This window comes from Pristiophorus japonicus, chromosome 20 (genome assembly GCF_044704955.1).
Source record: "Pristiophorus japonicus isolate sPriJap1 chromosome 20, sPriJap1.hap1, whole genome shotgun sequence".
NCBI classification, from domain to species: domain Eukaryota; kingdom Metazoa; phylum Chordata; class Chondrichthyes; family Pristiophoridae; genus Pristiophorus; species Pristiophorus japonicus.
Window position 1 is genome coordinate 4,164,608 of NC_091996.1, and position 8,667 is coordinate 4,173,274.

Genomic DNA, 8,667 nt, shown 5'->3' on the forward strand with positions numbered 1-8,667 from the left:
GTGCTAAGGGAGAGCTGCACAGTTAAAGGTGCCGTCTTTCAGATGAGATGTTAAACCGAGGCCCCGTCTGCTCGCTCAGGTGGACGTAAAATATCCCATGGCACTATTTTGAAGAAGAGCAGGGGAGTTCTCCCTGGTGTCCTATCCAATATTTATCACCTACCAACATCACTAAAACAGATTATCTGGTCATTATCACATTGCTGTTTGTGGGAGCTTGCTGTGCGCAAATTTACTGCCGCATTTCCTGCATTACAACAGTGATTACTTCAAATGTCCTTTATTTTCTGTGAAGTATTTGGGACATCCTGAGGTCATGAAAGGCGCTATATAAATGGAAGTCTTTCTTATTTTCTTTTTATCCAACCTTGATTGGTGGGAGGCTGAAGAGTCTAGAACTAAGGGGCATAGTCTCAGGATAAGGGGTTGGCCATTTAGGACTGAGATGAGGAGGAATTTCTTCATTCAGAGGGGGGTGAATCTTTGGAATTCTCTGCCCCAGAGGGCTGTAGAGGCTCGGTCATTGAGTATATTCAAGGCTGAGGGCACGAAGGGAATAAAGGGATATGGGGATCGGGCAGGAAAGTGAAGATAATGCAGAAGATGTTATTGAATGGCGGAGCAGGCTCGAGGGGTCTTGTACCCTACTCCTGCTCTATTTCTTATGTTATCTGGTTAAATGCAACTGCACTGCTGCCACTCAGACTATGTGTATCTAAGGATCAATCCCTGTCTGTGCTGATTTAGCTGGTTTTAGGTGGAACTCTATTCGAGGTGTTATAACTTGCCAGTATCCTGCTTCTGAGGCAGGATACTAATGCTTCTATTCCATCCCGCCCAATTTTACACTCCACTGAAATCAGCTTCCCACTGGCGGGTAAGGTTAAAATGACCCAAGGCGGGTAGATGGAGTTAAGGTACAGATCAGCCATGATCTCAATAAATGCGGAATAGGGTCGAGGGGCTGAATGGCCTTCTCCTATTTCTATGACTCCCTCACTGTCCAGGCTCACACATGAGTGACCACTTGGGTGAGATTCTGGAGAACTCCTGAATGAACTGTACCCAACCAAAAGCACAGGAACGTAGGAACAGGAGGAGGCTCTTCAGCCAAGCGGAACAAGCTTGGGGGGCTGAATAGCCTCCTCAATGAGATCATGGCTGATCTGTATCTTAACTCCATCCACCCACCTTGGCTCCATAACCCTGAATACCCTTGGCTAACAAACATCTATTGGTCTCAGATTTAAAATTGTTCGTTAAACTAGCATCTGCTGCTTTTTGTGGGAGGGGGTGTCACACTTCCACTAACCGCTGCATGAAGAAGCCTTTCCTAACTTCTCTCCTGAATGGCCTGGCTTTGGAAAAGAAAACGAGCTGTTATGATTTTCTCCCTCTGCTGAGTGTACGTTTTGATCGGAGATATCAAATGTCGCACAGTAATGTGCCTGAGAGTTGTCTAGCCTTCCTAAGGGTCTGAAGTCTTTCACTGTGGATGATCAAGGGGAACTCTGAAACCCTTTGATCCCCCTCCTGCGTAGACTTGTGTCGACAAGTGAACGCAACAGCTGCAGAAATTCAGAACGGGGGCCGGCCGAGCTGCACCAGCTTCACTTTCATCATTGCAGAGGGAGGAAGGGGAGACAAAAACACACAAGAGCGGAGAATCGAGTCAAACAGGAATCCAAGACAAAGCTGGAGTAGGAGAAGAATGAGAAACCAGCAAGCAGGATGTGAAGCACTGTCACTATCTATAGAAAGAAAGACTTGCATTTCTATAGCGCCTTTCACGACCAGCAGACGTCTCAAAGCACTTTACAGCCAATGAAGTACTTTTGAAGTGCAGTCACTGTTGTGATGTGGGAAACACGGCAGCCAATTTAGTCACAGCAAGCTCCCACACACACCAATGTGATAATGACCAGGTTATGTTTTTTTGTTATGTTGATTGAGGGATAAATATTGGCCCGAGGACACCGGGGATAACTCCCCTGCTCTTCTTCGAAAAATAGTGCCGTGGGATCTTTTACTTCCACCTGAGAGGGTAAACGGGGCCTCGGTTTAACGCCTCATCCGAAAGACAGCACCTCTGACAGTGCAGTGCTCCCTCATCACTGCACTGGACTATCGGCCTAGATTTTTTGTGCTCAAGTCCCTGGAGTGGGATCTGACCCAAAGGTGAGGGTGCTACCCACAGAGCCCCAGCTTACACTAGCATCATCATAGGCTGTCCCTCGGAATCGAGGAAGACTTGCTTCCACTCTTAAAATGAGTTAGATGTAGTCCTTACTACTAAGGGGATCAGGGGGTATGGCGAGAAGGCAGGAATGGGGTACTGAAGTTGCATGTTCAGCCATGAACTCATTGAATGGCGGTGCAGACTAGAAGGGCCGAATGGCCTACTCCTGCACCTATTTTCTATGTTTCTATGAGTTCTTAGGTGGCTGAACAGTCCAATATGAGAACCACAGACTCTGTCACAGATGGGACAGACAGTCGTTGAGGGAAGGGGTGGGTGGGACTGGTTTGCCACACACTCCTTCCGCTGCCTGCGCTTGTTTTCTGCATGCTCTCGGCGATGAGACTCGAGGTGCTCAGCACCCTCCCGGATGAACTTCCTCCACTTAGGGCGGTCTTTGGCCAGGGACTCCCAGGTGTCAGTGGGGATGTTGCACTTTATCAGGGAGGCTTTGAGGGTGGTCCCTGTAACGTTTCCTCTTCTCATCTGGGGCTCACTTGCCGTGAAGGAGTTCCGAATAGAGCAATCATAGCTAGTGACTTAATGAGCTAATGACTTAGTGACCGTAAATGTACGACCGTAGCAACCAGTGCAAGTGAAACAGGTGCTTCATACAAGCAGGAATTCTTCACGTATCAGCCTGCTCAGTGTTGGCAGGGTATTCGGCTCCAGTGGGCATCAAACTGAGCTTTGATATTCCACTTGTTCTTTTCCATCTAGGATTTTTGGATATTAAGGGAATCAAGGGATATAGGGACATTGCAGGAAAGTGGAGTTGAGGTAGAAGATCAGCCATGAGGGGCCGAATGGCCTACTCCTGCTCCTAATTCTTATGAGCCATTTCATCAACTTTTAAGTGTATTGGGTTCCCACACAGCATAACTGCCCTGTCAGTCACAATCTAAGTCCATCGTCAGCTCAGCCATGATCTTATTGAATGGCGGAGCAGGCCGAGGGGCCAAATGGCCTACTCTTGCTCCTATTTCTTATGTTCTTATGTAATCTCCTCACTGTTAGCAGTGAATCAATGATTATGTGTGTCTCTGGGCCAAACCAATATAAATTGGGATGTGAGTGTTTACAGGAACATCAGCCAACGTACAGCTTCAGGACTGTCTCCGGCATGTGGTGAATGCAGGACTATACTGGGCTAAACCAGGACAGGTTGCTAGTTACTTTTTGGTAGTCTGTGCTATGGTGGTTTTCAGTAAACAACCAGCAACCACCACAAACCAATGACATAATTTTCCCTAGCTGTCAATTAATGATTGAAAAAAAAACTTGCATTTATATAGCGCCTTTAACATCCTCAGGTTATCCCAAAACACTTCACAGCCAATGAATAACTTCTGAAGTGTAGTCAGTGTTGTGGTGTGAACAAGTGGTATGATAGAGGTATGGTAGCATAGTGGTCATGTTACTGGACTAGTAATCCAGAGGCCTGGACTAATGATCTGGGGATATGAGTTCAAATCCCACCACAGCAGCTGGGGAATTTGAATTCAGTTAATTAAATAAATCTGGAATTAAAAAGCTAGTATCAGTAATGACCAAGAAACTACCAGATTGTCATAAAAACCCATCCGGTTCACTAATGTCAGGGAAGGAAATCTGCTGTTGTCCTTACCCGGTCTGGCCTATATGTGACTCCAGACCCACAGCAATATGGTTGACTCTTAACTGCCCTCTGGAATGACTTAGCAAGCCGCTCAGTTGTATTTAAGAAGGTGGCTCATCACCATCTTCCTGAGGGCAATTGGGGATGGGCAATAAATGCTGGCCTTGCCAGCAACGTGGTGGCCAATTTACGCAGAGCGGACTCCCAGCCACAAACAGCAATGGGAAAGATGGCCAGATGGTATGTTCTAGTGGTGTTGATAGAGGGATAAATATTGTCCACGACACACAATAGGAATAGAAGGGTTTGCTGAATAAGCAGGGTGGGAGGAGGCTCGAGTGGAGCATAAATACTGCCGAATGGCCTGTTTCTGTGCTGTAAATTCTATGCCATTCTACATATACACTGTCACTGTCTGTACCACCATAGCAACCATTACAGGTTCCTTCTCGACCAGTCTTGGCCAATCTGTCCTCCCAGCTACTATCCACCATCCTTCTTGTACACTGGTTTCCAAAAACATCTACTTCTGTGCCTTCATCGGTGTCCAGCTTTCAGCAACATCTGGACTGGACACTGGCCTCATCCGAACCCCTATTTATTTCTTGCCTTCAGTTATCAAGTGCTCCTCTCCTGAAACTGCTGACTCTTCTTGTGGTCGGGTTCAATTGGTTGCCCTCCAGCACCTCACCCAACTGGCCATGTGTTAGCCTAGGTAGCGAAGATCAGCAGGCCACTTATAAAGAAAGAAATAACTCATATTTCTATAGCACCTTTCACCACCTCAGGATTTCCAAAAACTCTTTGCAGCCAGTGAGGCACTTTTTGATGCGTAGGCACTGTTGTAATGTAGTAATTATGTCAGCAGGCTATTCAATCACAAAAGGCATCAAAGTTGAGCCTGATCCTGTCCTCACCATCTGTCCATACAGCAGACACTAGCCCATGCCAGCAGGGGCTACTGGATAGCGATCAGGAACAGGAACTCTGGCTGCATTTTCTCCTCACTAGCCCAGCACTGTCAATGTGTCAGCTGTGGCTCAGTGGGTAGCACTCTTGCCTCTGGGTCAGAAGGTTGTGGGTTCAAGTCCCACTCCAGGGACTTGATCACATAAATCCAGGCTGACAATCTAGTGCAGTGCTGAGGGAGTGCTGCACTGTCGGAGGTGCCATCCTTCGGATGGGACGTTAAACCGAGGCCCCGTCTGCTCTCTCAGGTAGACATAAAATATCCTATGGCACTATTTCGAAGAAGAGCAGGAGATTTATCCCCGGTATCTTCGAGCCAATATTTATCCCTCAATCAACATAACTAAAACAGATTATCTGGTCATTATCACATTGCTGTTTGTGGGAGCTTGCTGTGTGCAAATTGGCTGCCGCGTTTCCCACATTACAACAGTGACTACACTCCAAAAGTACTTCATTGGCCGTAAAGTGCTTTGAGAGGTCCTGAGGTTGTGAAAGGCGTTACATAAATGCAAGTCTTTCTTTCTTTCTTTCAGTGCTGAGGCCAAATGTACTGTCCCAAACAAGGACAGCACAGGCCAAGGATGGAGCCAGACTCAGTGCAACACTTTGCGATGGATTGATCCCCTCAGCCATTGGGTGAACGGTGCTCAGTACAACACTGGCCGATGGATTAGCCCCCTCAGCTATTGGGGTAACTGACACTTTTTTAATACGCTTTACACATAAAATCATGTAATACATAGAATTTACAGCACAGAAACAGGTTATTCAGCCAATCAGGTCTATACTGATGTTTAAGCTCCACACAAGCCTCCTCCCACCCGACTTCACCTCACCCCATCAACATATCTTTCTATTCCTTTCTCCCTCGTGCCTTTCTAGCTTCCCCTTAAATGCATCGATATTATTCACCTCAACCACTCCCTGTGGCAGTGAGTTCCACATTCTCACCACTCTCTGGGTTACCTTCTCGTATTTATTAGTAACTATCTTATATTTACGGCCCCTAATTTTGGTCTTGCCCCCACAAGTGGAAACATCTTAACGTCTACCCTATCGAAACCCCTTCATTATTCTAAAGTCCTCACCATTGGTGAGAAAACTAAAAATGCAGATTTTCGTGATAAGTACAGAGGAGTAGATGGAACAGTCCACCGAGCACTGCACTTCCAGTCTTGCTGGCACCATGGCAATGCGTCTGTGGAATGTGGCTGGTCTGGGTTGAATAGCACACTGCAATGTTAGACTGATATCCTGGTGTTTCCACTCGAGTACCTTCAGGGTCGGGAGTGTTGTATATATTTCCCTTCATTAGGGAGAGTATCTGTACATGTGAGCAAATTGTACATGGTCTGTTGGCAGGATTGAAAACCTTTTCTCATTTTCAACTTTCTTTTGTTCATGTCTCCCTCCCCCTTGGCCCATACTGTTGGGAGAAAAATGTCAACGTCAAAAAAATGGACAACCAAAAAATAATTTTTTTCCCGCCATTTAAAAAATCTTTTCTTCTAATATTCTTCCTTTACAATTCTCCTCCTGATCAAAGGAAAAAATAAAGATATGCATTGCTATCGCGCCTTTCACCACCTCAGGATGTCCCTGAAGCGCTTCACAGTCAATGAAGTACTTTTGAAGTGTAGTCACTTTTGTAAAGTAGGAAATGTGGCAGCCAACTTGTGCACAGCAAGCTCCCAGATGCTGACTCTTCTTAGGATATGATTCTGAGGAGGCGTAGCCCTTCAGCTCAAGGGGCCATTCCTGATATATGAGCCGAGACATCTTCCAGCAGGGGTCACTCAAAGGAAGTTGGGAGAAGGAACCCTGGTTGATACCCCGCTTCCCCAGCTCAGGGACATTGACACCAATTATTGGGCATTGACCGCAACTCTGGCTGAGATCAGCGAACTCAGAATTAAACAAGGCAACGTCTGGTCTTGTGGTTTGCTATTACATTGGGCAGCGACCTTAGCATTCAGCCATCTGGGGAGCTGTTCTACTCCCTTTAGAAAAACTTTGAAGAACTTGCATTTCCATAGCGTCTTTCATGTCCTTAGGATGTTGCAAAGCACTTTACAGTCAAAATGTAGTCACTGTTGCAACGTAGGAAATGCAGCAGCCAATTTGCACACAGCAAGCTCCCACAAACCGCAATATGATAAACTAGCAGAGACCCGCAAAACATTTGCGGTCAAATGAGTATCTTTATTGCAACAGTACTTGTTTAGACTGTTATCATCTTCTTCATCGATAGAATCAACGCTGATGTCTTCCCTTTCTCCCTCCTCTCTCCCATCCTCCCTCCCTCTCTCTCCCTCCCTCCCTCTTCCTCCATCTTTCTCTTTCTCACTCTCTCTCCCCCCTTCTCCCACCCTTCCTTTCCCCCTCCCACCCTCTGTGCAGCAATGCCCGGGGAGGCCTCTGCGCCCCCCCCCCCCATGCCCATTGACCCCGCCACATCCACTGCTGCCTCCATCGCTCCCGCCCTGAATGGTTGCAAGGCCGGGCGGGCCTTGATCGGCCATTGGTCAGTACAACTGTCACTCAGTCTGGACCACGTGCTCACAACCTCTGGCCCCGCCCCACCCCAAGACAGACAAAAACTGACTATTATTATAGATGACCAGATCATCTGTTTTAGTGATGTTGGTTGAGGGATAAATCTTGGCCAGGACACCGGGAATAACTCCTTCACAATCATACCGTGGGATGTTTTAAATCCACCTGAGAGGGCAGGTAGAGCCTCGGTTTAACGTCTCATCCGAAAGACGCCCCCCCCCCCCCGACAGAACAGTGCTCCCTCAGCCCTGCACTGACGTTGTTCGGCTCGTATCCTTGTGTCCCCAACGATTGGTTGGAAAATCACAGCCAGAACACCGTCAGTGAGGGACAGTCCCTACAAGAGGCACAGAGTCGTAAAATTACCCTTTAAATATCAACCTTTTAATCTGCATTTTTCACCATTTTCTACTTTAAAACCTTTTTTTTTAAAACAAATGTTGTTAGTTATTAAAATACTTTATACCACTGAATAAGCTAGAAACATAAGGCAGAGATTGCATAGTGTTTTTCAAATGTTTGGATCCATTCCCTGGGAGAATTGCTCTAGCCTGCTGGTTTTGGATAGCAGCAGAGAGATAAGACAGCATTTAGAACAAGGGTTATGCTTCAGGCATTTTAACACAGTATTGATCCCCTCTCTTCACACTATTGCTTCAGCAGCAGTCAATATTTTAGCTTCTGCTTTTACAGACAACTCCAATAGAATTCAGTGAAAAGCTGCAGATTATGTTATTTAAAGATTTCATACAGCATATGTAAAATCTTTAAAGCTTTTGTGATTTGATGGTCGGTCCCTGCTGAAAAATGCATGTTCGTTCTTTTCTAATTGTGGTAGTTGTGTTAAAAATTACAGTTAGCTTTTTTGACTTGCTTTCTCCCAAACTTTCACCCTGCCACCAGTTTAGAACTGGAATTAATTGGGTGAGGGGTCGCAGAGAGCTGCTTACACGATGCTACAGTGACACACAGATTTAGCTTTTCGTTTAAAAAAAAAATCAAAGATTTATACAGTCATCTAAAAATGGATCCCAGGATGCCAGTGCAGACGAGCTAGTTAGAAAGAAAGAAAAGAACTTGCATTTATATCCCAATTGGCCAGGACACTGGGGAGAACTCCCCTGATCGCCTTCAAAATAGCGGCCATGGGATCTTTTCCCTCCACCTGAGAGGGCAGACGGGGCCCATGTTTTAGCATCTCATCTAAAAGACGGCACCTCCGACAGTGCAGCACTCCCTTAGCACTGTATTGATGTGTCAGCCTGGATTATGGGCTCGAGTC